This window comes from Chelonia mydas, chromosome 8 (genome assembly GCF_015237465.2).
Source record: "Chelonia mydas isolate rCheMyd1 chromosome 8, rCheMyd1.pri.v2, whole genome shotgun sequence".
In the NCBI taxonomy this organism is placed as follows: domain Eukaryota; kingdom Metazoa; phylum Chordata; order Testudines; family Cheloniidae; genus Chelonia; species Chelonia mydas.
The window spans coordinates 45,362,269-45,376,741 of NC_057854.1; the positions used below are offsets into that span (position 1 = coordinate 45,362,269).

The window sequence follows — 14,473 nt, forward strand, 5'->3', positions numbered from 1 at the left end:
TGTCACATTTCTCCCACGGAATGGCAGTTTTATATACACAGTTCTCATCACCTCATGTTAAAGTGTCCAGTAAGATTTCTAAGTTCTAGTAGTCAAGAGACAGAGCATACACATGCTAAAGACAGAAATGAAAGGGGGAGATGAGAAATGTTTGCAGCAATGCGAAGGTAAGATGTCAGCTCCCTCACCAACAGCTTCTGATAAAGGGGAGGATGCTGGAATGGGACTCCTATCATGGTGCTGTCCCTGGGGCATGCTCAGGGGCTCCATATCTTATGATCCTTCAACTAATAGGTTCCTGATAAATCTGAAGTGCAATCTACTGCAAATCCCTGACTACTAAAAATCTCAATTTCCTCCTGGTTGGTGCAAGCAACGGCTGGGGCACTCTGTTACTCTACCCCTACATATTTTATATATTGATTTTTTTATTTTTATTTTTTTTTAACTCACAAAATAGAAGTTATACTTCAAAGAACTGCATAACACATCAGGGACCTTCTCTGAAACATTAGTCAGGACTATCTAATTTGACAACATTTTGGCAAAGGGGTTTTATTTGATGTACAAGTATACAATACTCTACGATAGTTAACTAATCATATGCTGTACTTACATCACGATTTCTTCTCAAGATCTCTCAAAGTTTTACAAATATTAGCTAGATAATCACCACAATAATTTATAGAAGACAGGCAAATATCCTCATATTATAGAGTGGAAAAGAAGTGGAGCGGTTAAATTGCCAAAGGTCACACAGTAAATCAACGCCATGGCTTGGAAAAGAAGAATGGTCTGTAGTGGACTGAGACTCAGAACTAGACTCAATACCCAGCTCTGCTGTAGATTTCCTGTGCAATCTTAGGCATCTCACAATTCCTCATCTTAAAGAGGGCCTCATGATATTCACCACGTTATGAAAATAAATTCATTAATGTCTGTGAGGCACATACATACCACAATAACAGAAGCCATATAAGTATCTAAGTAAATTGCACAGAAGTCAGTATTTCTGGGTTCCTTTCTATATTCTTTTCTAATTACTTCCTCTAGAAAGCGTAATCTTTCCCCTTAGAAGTAGGGTATTGATATCAGTTTGACAGTCATGTCAAGCTACAGTGCCAACATCCTTAAAACACACCCTCGTTAATGGATACCCTGAAAAATAAGTCTCAGGTAAATCTTCAAATCTTTCTGCTACATGGGTGATTAAATGTAATGGCCTGTGTTCCTCCAAACCCATTACTGCTGGCTTTAGGAGAATGGTCCTGCTGCTTTACTGAACTGTCTCACGTGCAGAACAGCCCAGATGAAGATTAAGGTGTTAAAAACTGCAACAAGAATGGAAAATTTTCACTGTAACTGTAAATCTGGCATATTTCCAGATTCTACATCTTTAACCAAGCAGAGAAGTTGCTTCACAACTGCAAACCTTCACTATGATCTATGGCTAGAATGAGCCTCACTATATCCTGAAAAGTATGTGAAATCTGGTAAAAAATTTAATGTGTGGGTCATCTGAAGAACAGACTGTTTACTATATCACAGCAACAGATCAAGACTTAAGAAAGTGAATTCTGAGGACTTGGAACCAGAAGTGACTTGATTGGGGGGTGGGGGGTGAGAAGAGTCCAACTTTTACTTTAAAGCATTCCTGGTTTGTGGCTCATTTATAACACACTATTTTTAATAAATACATTCAGATTCCTGATATGTTATTAGGATTTTAATGTTTTATCAGTAAGTGCTAACGGTTTTTAGATTTTAAGCCTATATTGCAAACAAATATTTTAATGTGATATCAGACTAAAAGTTTCAAAGGTAAGCAAAAACTGAATGCAGTGTGGGGTTTTCCCTGTTCTAGCCACAGACCTCACAGCTGCTACAATCCACATCAGCATAAAGTTGGAGAGAAAACACTAGAAGTAAAAAACAAAAAAAAGCCCTACATTAATGCTAACATTAAGGTTGCACATGGTTATTCAAGTCACAAAAAGCAAACGGTTAAATATAAATATTAACCCCATTGATTTGTGCACATACACTACACAATAGTCCAACTGTGTGAGATCTTATTTCCAACTACCAGGTTACAGTGACTTAAGCTGCCAAAGCTTTCACTTTGGGGACTGAAATTTTCCAGGCTTAATCTCAGCCCAGAGATGAATTTTGATCAAAAATGGTTCAGCCATTGGAAGTATGAGGTGAGCATGTTTTGGAGGGAGAACAAAAAACTTTCCCTATTAGTAAGAGGCATCTTTCTCTAACAGGCACCAAAATGACTTGGGAGTAGAAAGCTGATGTTTGGCATGAAAATAGCCCTCATTAAGTAATACCTTTCAGCAGTGAAAGGTGGCTTTGACTGACAGTATGAGCCTCTTCAGCCAGAAATTTTTCAGCACTTGTTTAGCAGTGTTAGGGATAAGGTAGACTGCACCTGTACATCCAATCAGGCTAACTTACCTGAAAACTACAAAAACAGACCCAATGAATGACTAACCACTTCCCAGAAGCCCTTGGCTAACTTATTCCACATTTTATTAGGCAGAAGCTCCCAGGACTTGGAGGCAAGCAGCTCTTTCCTTTGGACATTGTAAGATACATGAGGATAGAGTGTTCTAGTGTTATCTAGACAGAAATCCCAGGCTGTTGAACTTTTCCTATCTTTTTTCTTTTTCTTTTTTTCCTATCATTTATTTAAACAAAAATACTGGGGAAAAATCTTAAGATTATCAGAGCAAAAAAGAGCCAATTTTAGGTCACTGATGACACACTTTTAAATGCAGGTGTATGTTTAAACTGCTTTAACTAAACTGATGCAAGTTTGTGCATAGCCATTCTTATTTTGGTTTACAAAAGTTTTAGCTTAATCAGTGGTTTAAAAAAAGAACAAAATAAGCATGCCTACGCACAAATTTGCGCCAGCTTAATTTAAAAAAAAAAACACGTCTTAATTAGTGCCTTACACAAGATTTTTAAAAACAGATTGTGCAGTGTTTTGCTACATCTTTAAGATGTAGGGAGATGATCTTTCAAGTTTTCTTCCCTAAAACATCAAGAATCTCAGGTCTCGCATGAGAGTAGGTCCTCCAGCAAAACTATGGACATCGCAGATCACGCTCATTAAGAGCTCTTGAGCTTAAAGTGTGGTGGTAATGGTGTCTTTAACAAAGACATCCCTTATTCAATATAAGACACTGAAATGAATAGATTTAAAGCAAAACAAGAGCTTTAAACAGGGACTAAAACTCCTTGCCCCGTTCAACAATCACTTTCGTTCCTGTAATGTCATTGTTTCACTAATTCTACAGTCATTTTTCAGAGAAGACAAGATATGAATTTCTAATGTAAGAACAAGCGGCTTAGATCTCATTAAACTGCTAACGCACACAATTGCCAAAGAACCCATAACCAAAACAAAATCCAAGTCCCCTTACCACCACCACCACAAAAAAAAAAAAAAAAAAAAAAAAATCACTCAACCTCCCCTCACCCCCACAACTCTTCCCCCCACAAGGGTTGAGAAGAGGGAACAAGGAGTTGAAGAATTTACCCCTGGGGGAATTCTGCAACAAAAAATTTAAAATTCTGCACACAATATTTTCAAATTCTGCAAAACAATATAATCACACCAGTTTCAATTATTTTTGGTCATTTATTTCAAAATACCTGTCAGCAAGTATGTCTGGCAACAAAACAGATTCCTTACTAGGCATATTAATACAGAACTCTGAGCAATAATTCATTTAAACCACAATACAGAATTGTATTTCCTGCACCCCTCTGAAGCAGTGCAAAGGCTTGGGGGAAGTCGGTGATAATGGAGGAGCTGAGGGAGAAGGAAGTAATTGCTGGGAAGGAACTAGAGTGTGGAGGGTTGTTGGATATGGGTGGGAAAAGTATGGAACAGGGTTTTTTTTTTTTTTTTTTTTTAGGGGCAGGAAGGGATTGTTAGGGAGCTTTCCCCATGCAGACCCTGGCTGACCCCATGTATCCCTGTACCCCCATGTGTCCCTCCACCCCAACTCAGACACCCCCTCCCCCCATCCCCATGTGGCCCTACACCCCCACCCTGTCCCCATGTGTCTGTGCCCCCACTCAGCCAACCCCCGTCCCAATGTGGCCCTGGGCCTCCACTCCCATTCAGCCCCTGTCCCAATCTGTCCTCCCCCACTAGCCCTTATGAGTCCCTGTCTGACCCGACAGCAGCCCCATGCTGTCTCCCGACCTGGCCTGACAGGCACTGTGAAGAAGGCAGGCCCTCTCTCTTCCCTAGCTGGCTGGGAGCTGCTGCTCTGTTCTATCATCACAGCACCCTCTGGTGGGCAAAAGGCAGAACTGCAGCAACTTTCCAGCAGAAGCTTTTTTCTGTGCAAAAAATAAAAATGCGTGGCTCATTAATTATGCAAGCAGTGGCACGGAATTGCCCCAGGAGAAAAGAATTAATTGGCCAGGGATGGTAAAATGCAGATAAAGAAGTAACAGGTGAGCAAATCTCACTTTATGCTTCTAATAAATAGCCATTGCTACAGTTGTGTTCAACATGCCTTAAACATGCCCTCTAGCTTCGTTAAAGCCAACTTTAAATCTAATCAGTTTTTAAAATGGATTAAGAGTAGTTTACTGAGTTCCCCATATAAATTTACTGGTTTTACAAAATCATATGGTCTAAAAGTGCTAAATGTTAAGAAAAGGGGACAAGAGTAAGGGTACATAACAGAACCTTTTAATAAAGCACATCTGTAAACACTTGTGTGCAAGGTGCGAAACTTGTACTTGCTCTACTAGTCATGAAGCATCAATGCTTCACCACATATGCAACAAATAGCAAGCTTCCCCTACCATTTCTTGAATTACAGTTAAGAATGTTAAAGTCTACACAGTTGCCAATCACTGCAGCAGTTACACAACCTATGCCAGATATACAACATAAAAACACCCTGTTCAAAATACAATCTCATACCTATGTATTACAAGATTCCACCAGCTGAAGAGTCTTGACTGAGGGGACTGGTAGTGGCATAGTCTGTTTTGTAGAGGTTCTTATATCACTCATCACTGTAGTATCTGATTGTCTTTCTGTAGTTCATTATATGATATCCAGTATCACCAATCCCAATTGTTCAAAATGTGTTTAGACCCCAAAATGATAAGATTGGCTTAAAAAGTAATGAGATCTTGAAAAATAATCAGCTGGGGTTCTTTTTAATTGCCTTCCGGTTTCTGAGCCTTTAGGGCAGTGGTTTTAGGGCAGGACTGGGTCACGGAACGTAAGGCACTGGGCTGTTAAAAGTCCCATTGGTGGTGCTGCCCAGCTAAGGCAGGCTAGTCCCTAGCTGTTCGAACACTGCGCTGCACCCTGGAAGTGGCCAGCAGCCAATCCGACTCCTAGGCAGGGGGGCCACGGTGCTCCACACACTGTCTCTGCCATGAGCACTGTCTCTGCACTCCAATTGGCTGGGGCGGTGCCTGCAGGCGAGGGCAGCACATGGAGCCCTCTGCCCCTCCCCTCCCACAGGGCCCGCAAGGACATGATGCCAGCCTCTTCCGGGAGCGGAGGCGGGCCAGGAGCCTGCTTTAGCCCCACTGCGCCAGGGGACTAGCAATCCCACGGGCTGGACTGAAAGCCTTGATGGGCTGGATCCAGCCCGCGGGCTGTAGTTTGCCCTCCGATGCTCTAGACTCAGCTCCCTTCAGGAAATTTTTTCAGGCAGCTCCCATGCCCAACTGCAAATTAAACTTTATTCAAGAATTATTTATATCAATGCACAAAAGATGTTCTAGTGGTTAAGTGTTTAAGCCCTTCTTTCCACTCTAGAAATGAATTTGCCAGAACAAACATGATTTGTGCCCTCTATGTCCCCTATCTACTTTTTACCTTCTCAATACATCTATGCTTTTGGAGAAGGTGCTATTCAAAAGGAGATGTGCACAATAAGTGCTTGCGTACGTGGGGAAATTGACTGGACTAACTATTCTGGGGGAAAAACATAAGGACACTAATTTTTCTGGAATAAAGTGACATTCTTGAATGGTGCGTTCACAGAGGGAGCTATTATGGAACTTCAGAACAGTTTATTCCAGAACAGCTATTCCAAATATCTACTTGTAATATCTCACTCTATTCTATATACAATATTTCGTTTTCGTTTCTGTTTTGTAGAAAATAACCTGACTGCAATATCCTCTCCAACTTGTGAGGGTGGAAAGAATTTCATGTGGACTAATCCATTGCTTTCAAAAAATTGGCCAGACGTCGCGTGTAAAAAACACGTAATTTACATTTTATGTAAAATCACGCTTCAGGTACTTTTCCTGGACTTCAACCACAAGTATAAACAGTATCACAGGGCAAGACCCATAAATGAAATAAATTATCTTTGACAAGTGAAAAAGTTGTCAGAGAGCATTAATCTGGAAGGGAGTAAAATACTATAAGGGACTACACATCCTTACTTGGAACCCATCAAATTACGTTTTGCATTTTATTCTTGAAGCAGTGAGCAGTCAAACAACTGGGGGAAAAAAACTTTTTCCAAGAGATTCTTCGCCACTAACATTAGTCTTCTGATAGGATGGATAAAAATCAATGTTTTTTTTAAAAATTAAAAAAAAATAAAAATCAGTTTTTAAATTAAATCAGATTTTTTTTTAGAAAATGCTTTTTGAGGAAAAACCTATCTAAAGATAGTTTTAATTAAGATCTATGATGAGATATTTGAGCTATAATGTAACAGGGATTATAAATTCTAATTCTATAATATGAGAATATATTCATGTAATTTTTAAGAAAAATTTTGTAAGTGAGTTCCACTAGGACTAGGGACAAAAGGAAAAGTATTAAAGGTCACATGATAATCGGATTTTTTTTTTAAAGCTGGGCTTGTGCTTTTTTGCTACTTTATGATGCATGAGGAAGGCCTGAAAGGTTTTCTTGCCCCCCCTTTTTTTTTAAATTAATTTTTCTAAGCAAGCAAGCAAAAAAGTCAGGAATATCAAATATCAATTCAGAGGTTCTCCCCCCTGTGAAGCACCTGGCATTGGCCACTGTCGGAAGACAGGATACTGGGCTAGGTGGACCTTTAGTCCGATCCAGTATGGCTGTTCCTATCTCAGAGGATGTCTACTTCAATCTTACACCTAAATGAAATATCTGAATCTTTAATAAAGCCTTCCTCTTACTAAAGGCTCTATTATGATTTTAAGTTGAAAAAGATGTTTAACAGTAAGTAGCATTTAAAATAGTCCAAGTAAAAATCTCTCTTCTTCTCAACAGTCCAACACCTTTGACTCTTGTGATATTATGATTTATCAGTTCTCCCGCCAACCACCTTTCAGGCTAGATGGGACCTGAATTTCCAGTGTTACTCCTGAGGGCATTCTGTACCAAAAAAATAAAAAATTCTGCGCCAAAAAAAATTAAAATTATGCACACAATACTTTAAAATTCTGCAACATTCTGCAAATTTTATTTGTCAAATAAATGTGGAGGGTCCAGCATGGCATTGGGGAGCACAGACCACGAGCTGTACAGAGGTGAGAGATCACTTTGCAGCTTCCCTTCCCTATCCCCCTGCCTCGAGATCCCGATTTAATGGTGAGGCTGCACCCAACACTGACACAGTGCAAGGACCGGGCCTGCCCCAGAAACACCCCAGGGCCCTGCCCCTCCATGCCAGGTGCACCAGGTGTGGGCAGGCAGGCTCAGCAAGGCAGGATCCAAGTCTGGAGGGGCTTAGTGCAGGGGAATCCAGGTGTGGGTTGAGAGGGTTCTGTAAGGGGCAATACAGGTGCAGGTGGCTCAATGGGGGATCCGGGTGCGGAGGGGATCTGGATGCACAGGGGCTTGTTGGAGTACAATGGTAACGGAACTCTGCAGGGGGATCCAGGTGAAGGTGGCTGAGACACTGCCACTGCGGGGGAGGGGGAGTACTGAGTGTGGTGGAGATAGAGCTCGGCACAGGGGCTGGGTGTGGGGGGTCCAGATGCTGGGGGAGTGGGACTCAGTGGATGGGAATCCAGGTGCAACTGATTGGGGCTCGGTGGGGTGGGGATCTGGGTGCAGGTGGCTCATCAGGGTGGCCCAGGTGCAGCGGGAGTTGGGGTCACTGGGGGGTGAGGCTTGGCAGGACGGTCTAGGTATGAGGGGGGTCTGGATGCATGGGGGTTGGGCGGATGGGGGAGCAGCTCCCTGTTCAGGGATCCCTCCCCCTGCAGCTGAGGAGCAATGGCTGCAGGAAGCAGGGGGAGTTTGCAGAGCTTCCTGCAGCCGGGGAAGAAATCTGGGGGTGGGTCTGACCCAGCCCCGGATGCCGTGCAGGGGAAGAGGAAGTCCCGTCCTCCCCAGCCCACCAGCTGAGTCCGGCACAGGGTAGGAGCCACCACCCAGGCCTTCCCCAATCCCCCTCCTGCCACACAGTGATTTACCTCTCTGCCGGCAGCCCTGGGCACCCAAAACATACTGCTGGGAAGGATCGCATGAGCGTTTTTGTGGTTTCCCCCATCAGAATGTCATTTTTCTACCAGGAACCAAAGAAATCTGTGGGGGACAAATTCTGCGCATGCGCAGTGGCACAGAATTCCCCCAGGAGCATAATGTAAAAACACAAGCAGGAAAACATACAAAAAAAATCAGACCTTCTTCAGTCATAAAATATCAAACAGTGATGGTCAGTTTTTTCCCTTGCATGGGTATCTTTTAAGACTTGTTCTACACATACCTTGGACACAAAGGTACAGTGTTTGCTTTTGACCTGTGTTTTTGCACTAGTAGTCTCATTTTGCCATTAACTAAAAAAGTACTACATTAAATTTAAAGAGTACAAATTATAAAAAACACAACATGCGTTAGCGCAATCTGTAACTAACAGTTTATAAAGAAATGCTAAAAAATTAATGTTATGTAGTGTTGAGATATTCATAATAAAAACAGTAGTCTATTTGTTAGTTTGTATACTGTAGATATTGAAACTGTTTTCATCTCTGCATTTTATTACACTATCTTCGTACTTCATTACAATTTCTATCTCCGTCTTCTGCTCCTTGTGTTTTTAACTCTCGTGCTGTCACAAGTTTAGATCTCCCCCTCCCCCCAGTTTTACAAACCTATCCAATGTTCATCTTTTTTTCACATCTTTCAGCCGTGTTCTTTTCTGACCTGTTTCTGTTCATGTTATGGCTAATACATTATCAGTTCTGTGTCAGGATCTATAAAATTAAAACTAAGGCTTAAAAAAATTACAGGGCAAACAGATTGGACTACGAAAGCCTTAGATCAATACAAACAACGAGGAAAGGTTCTACCAGTAAGCAACGTGGCAATTCCATGATGTCGAGTCCAGCCCCCATCCCTAGCTAATGGAAATGGAGAGGGTGTTATCAGGTTACTTTTCTCTTGTACCCTGCCTGAAGACACCATCATTTACAGCAACCTCTGGATTTAGGGTGTCTGATAAATTTGAAGTTCCTGTCCTTCTCCCCCAGGTTTGTTGCTAGAAGAGGGAAAGAATTCTCTCAGTGTATAACTCTAAATCCTCATTGCTAGCGTGAGGGCTTCTTCCCCCTCAATATCTCCATCATCTTGTCTTTTCAGCTTCATATCGTATACTTGGTCTAGACTAGAGTTAAGTCTACATAAAGCAGCATATGTCGACCCAACTATGTCAGTGTCTCTACTACAGACTTCCCCCCGCCTATTTAAGTGCCCTATTACACCATCATAACTCCATCTCCATGAGAAGCATAGGGCTTATATCAGTGTAGTTAGGGCAACACAGTGTCTGTGTAGACACTGCATTCCTTACATGGGCTGTTGGCTGTCATTCTTGTCAATTTCACGGTTCCGACAGAGCCGTGAAATTGACAAGAAAGTCGGCTCCCGAGCCAGGCTGTGTCAGGTCTCCACTCCAAGCTGGGCTGCTGCCCAGGCTCCCTGCTCCGACTGCTGCTGCCCGCCAGGTCCTGGATCCCTGCTGGAAGCACGGCAGTTGACCAGACTCTGGGGTGCATCTACCCACCAGAGGCGAGAAGCCCCAAGTGGCTGTCCCCCTGGTTCTGGCTGGGATCAGGGAGGCAAGAAGCCCCAAGGGGCAGCTGGGCTCCAGTGCAGAGCTGAGCAGAGCTGAGAGCTCTCACTCTCAGCCCACCCCAGTGCCCCTCTTCAGTCGGTGAAAGCGCTCCTAGTGCGCCACTGACAAAAGGAGGGTAGTGTGGAAGTGGTGGCTGTAAGTCAACCTAAGATAAGTCTATTTAAGATTGTTGTGTAGACTTGCCCCAAATCTTTTGTCCAGGCCCTCATAAAAATTACATAGAGCTTTTTTTTTAATCAGATCTCAGAGTGCTTTATAATCTTGAGTGTAGTTATCCTCACAACATCTCTGTGAGTAGGGAAGTATTACCCCCATTTTTACAAATGGGGAACTGAGGCACAGATGGCAGACTGTAATATTGTAAACACATGGCTATGATTTTACTATAAGACCTAGGAGGAGCTGGCACATCATGAGGCACATCATTTGGCTGCCCTGATACACGTTGCCTGTCCATACCGAATAGAGCCACTAAAGTCACCTGCCTTGTCTATCAATTTGATGTCACTTCCCCATTTAATTAAATAAAGGTATTTGGGATGAAGACTTCACAACCCAGATCCAGTGTAATACTACACAGTATGCCCAATCTACCTACTTACAGACCTTCTACTGATTGAAACAAAAACCCACCCAGGCATAGCAACACCCTAGACAAGCTGTCCTAAAATGTGCAATCTTTTACTTGCAACCATTTCATTTCTCAGAACAGACTGTTATATCTGATTTCCCCATAGGCTGAAGATACATTCTATAAATCTATATAACCAGAAGTACTCCAGTAAAACTTCAACTCAACTGTAACTTTTGCAACTATTTTTGCAGAAGTTTATTCCAAAAGCAATGTTTCCATTTAAATGGTTTAAATAACGAGTAAAGAGAATTTATGCTACTACTGCATTTGAAAGGTACAGTCCTCAAAGCAGGGCTTGTGAAGAATGGTTTGCACATATATCTCACATTTTATCTATCTTACTAAGGACTTTACAAAAGTGGTGATCTCCATTTTACAAATTAAGAAAATTAGGCAGTGCAGTGACTGGGTACGTTCAAGGCCACAGCATGTTAGTTCTAGCAGAAGACAGGTGATGAGTCCCAGTCTCCATCTAGATATTAGACCATGCTGCCTCCCATTTTAGCTCCACTGAAATCCATTATAAATATACCTTCTTAAAAGGTAAATGTCACCTTTTAATGTTTATCAGAGAATATGCTGTACTCCATGGCACAAGCCATGCTTTTGTCAAAGGCGCACCAAGTCCTAAGGACTGAAAGTGTTCATTTCTTAATTCAAAGAACAACACTGAGTAACAAACATACTATAATGCCCCTATATTAAGCTTGATAAAAAAAATGACACATTTTACTCTGAACTTCATAGTATGGAAAGAAAAACTGAGAACTGACAAGCTTCTAGCAGCACAGATATTAAAGGTGACCTACCAGGGGAATAAAATTAATTTTGTGCCCACTTTGCTTCTCTACTATGTAGGAAGGAGACTGGAAGGTTTCTCTAAAAAAAAATTTACATCAGAGATTCTGTAGAAGATTGAGGGACAAGTGGAACTATATCACACTGGACAAGAGACTGAAAACTAAACTACTGAGAGGGAAATGGATTTTTAGTCTAACTGTTCAAAAATTTTGTAGTTTATTTTTTGCCAACACCTATTTGACTCAAATGCTTGAGAAACACTTGGGAAGGAAAAAAGGCCTTTGAATTAAGGGGTGAAAAAACCTTCCATTACACATCTGAGACCAGAAAAAACTGAGAAGATCTGTCTGACATTCCTGTTATTTAACACAAAACCACAACAATTAAAAAAACCCCAAAACCCACAGAACATCACTGCCTTCACTCCCCAAAAGTCCCCCTTCACGCCTTTTTCAGACATTTCGCTCTTTTCTTCATGAATTCCTATTTCCCTTTGTAAGTCACTTTTAAAAACTTAAGTCTGGAATCCTCTGAGACAGGCTGGGTGGGGGCAATGGGATAACGAGAAACACACTGGAACAGCATGTATATTGGACAACACTTCTGACTACAGACTGGGATGCTTCCTGTTGATTAGTCAGCAAAGAAACATTGCACTTTCTTGGAAATCTGTTGAGCTGTGTCTATAATTAATCTTTGCCCCCAAAATTTCCAACCATTGCTTCCCTCAGTGGTGAGGCCCAGAATGCTTAATGTAGACCAGCAGCAGGTCTAGACAGCACCATGTTAAAATGCCAGCAGCCTCCTGGAACCATGTCTACACTAGCACTCCTACTGCTGTAACAATGGCATAAACAAGACTTTAGTGAGCTGGGTTTTATTCTGAAGCTAAATGAAATAATCCTGCAACGTCTGCTCATCCTGTTCACCTCAAGTAGTACAAAAACGTCTGTCTCATCATAACCTAAACATTATAGAGCATAGGACCTTGGAAATGATAGGCAAGTATCCCATAATACGGGCATAAAATTGGAACAAAAACTGCAACTACAAACTAACATTAACTGCATTAAGTGTATAGCCCATGCCTTGACCAGTGATAGATGAGAAATTTGAAATATTTTAGAGTAAGAGGAATAAAGAGATAAAATAACTAAACTGCATTGACCAAAAAGACCCTTTGATGCCCCATGCCTCCAAACTTGCAACAACCCATTTGTGAGATCAGTTGCCTCAATAGGGAGGAAAAAGCTCAGTTTCACCATACAATATTCCTGTACCAAGTGCCTTCCCCTTCGTGGCTATTCATACACCTGGGGGTGAGCAGGGAAGAGATGCTGCTTCTGCAGCGCCCCATGGAGCTCACAGTGCCTGCAAAGAGCAGAACCAATCGATCACTCTTCTCATGGAGCCAAGAGAGAAATACAGGTTCAACCCAAGCCATCCTCAAGAAAGGGAAGAAAAAAGGACCCATTACTCACTGCAAAGAAATAAGGCCCCTTTGCTCAGCTCCAGGGACCAGCACTATGGGGCTGGTATCCCTCCCCGGCTCGTTTCACCCTCCCCCAGAACAGCGCTATGGGGCTCGGGTCTCTTCCCCCCGCGCCTGACCTCACCTCCCCGCAGAGCAGCACTGTATGCTGGGCCCCTTACCCTCACCTCATCTCCCCCCCAGCAGCACGATGGGGCCGTGCCCCTTCCCCCACAGGAAAAAGCAAAAGAGGGCTAACGGGGAGCCCCCCGCAATCATCTCCTCCCGGGAAGGTCTCGGGGAGCCCTCTCCCTTCTCCATGCCAGCGGGCAGAACCCTCTCCCCTCGCCGCAGCCCCTGGGCCCTCCAAGCTCCCCCCACGCCGAGCGGGAGCGGGGCCCAGACGGAGCCCCCCCAGGCCATGCGGCGCAGGCCGCTACCATCTGACTGCCGCTCCCACCGGCTCCAGGGGCCCGGCCCGGCCCCGCCCGGCCGCAGGGGAAGCGGCGGCGGCGAGCTTCGCTCTTCTAAGGGAGGAGCCTGCCGGCCAGCTCCCTTCTCCCGGCTCCCCTGCGGCCTCTTACCTGGCGCGCAGCGTCCGGGGTCGGCGCTGTGGCCTGTACCCGGCTGCGGGACTCGGTGAGGCCGCTACCACCGCGCGAACCGCCTCCACACAGAGGCCAAGATGGCGGGCGGCCAAGCCGGCGCCAACGGCGTCTGACCTCACCGCGCAGCGCCCACGCAGCACCGGTCACGTGATGCCTGGCTGCCGCAGTAGCCTGGGCGGATTCCTCCTCTCCGCGGAGTCGATAGCTCCACCTGCAGGAGCCTGCTGGAACTGCCCTTCCAGGGAGGCAGGCACTGCAGCGGGTGCGGGAAGTGCGGGACACTCAGGTCACTCTAACCCCCAGGGGCACCTCGTGGCTTTGGTTTCTCGAGGGTTCTCTTCTGGGGTCAGCCCAGAGGAGGTTGGAGAAGCTCCAGATTCCTCCCTGGCCTTCCTGACTCTTGCAGGACACAGCAAAGTTTGCAAATCCCAGTAAACCTGAGGCCCCTGTTCGGCTTGTAAGAAAGCTGTGCTGGTTGGATGCTGCATTAGGAGCTATCACACACCTTGGCAAAGAGCAGGTATTGCCAGCCTGCCAACATCCAGGAATCAGGCTAAAAAAATCATGAGATTTGAAAAATAAGTGGGAATTTCTTTTCCTTCCCTTCCCTTCTATTTTCTGAGTTTGTGAGGTGCACACAGGTTATGTTTCCAATCTGTTCTCTGCAAGGACAAGAGCTAGAAACTAAGACCTGCTATACACAGAGGGTATGTCTATACTGCAATTAAAAACTTGCAGCTGCCCATACCAGTTGACTCATGTTTGTGGTGCTCAGGCTAAGGGGTTGTTTAATTGCAGTTAGTAGACATTTGAGTTCAGGCTGAAATGCGGGTTCTAGGATTCCAGATGTGGGGATGCAACAATTAAATAG

General features: G+C 43.9%; 1 protein-coding gene across 47 annotated transcripts in view; it reads right to left on the minus strand.

Annotated features, from left to right (window-relative positions):
* Window positions 1-13,862, minus strand: part of PRRC2C (proline rich coiled-coil 2C) — a 114,513-nt gene extending 100,651 nt beyond the window's left edge. For 41 of the 47 annotated variants that reach the window (XR_006283479.1, XR_006283478.1, XM_043521469.1 and 38 more), the window contains exon 1: window positions 13,579-13,723. The gene's annotated coding sequence lies outside the window, so the exon portion shown is untranslated. Of the gene's footprint in view, window positions 1-12,836; window positions 12,969-13,578 lie in introns of those variants that run through there. The other 6 variants (XM_027823664.3, XM_037906900.2, XM_037906899.2 and 3 more) reach the window with 3 other exon arrangements.
* Between the last annotated feature and the right edge of the window lie 611 nt (window positions 13,863-14,473).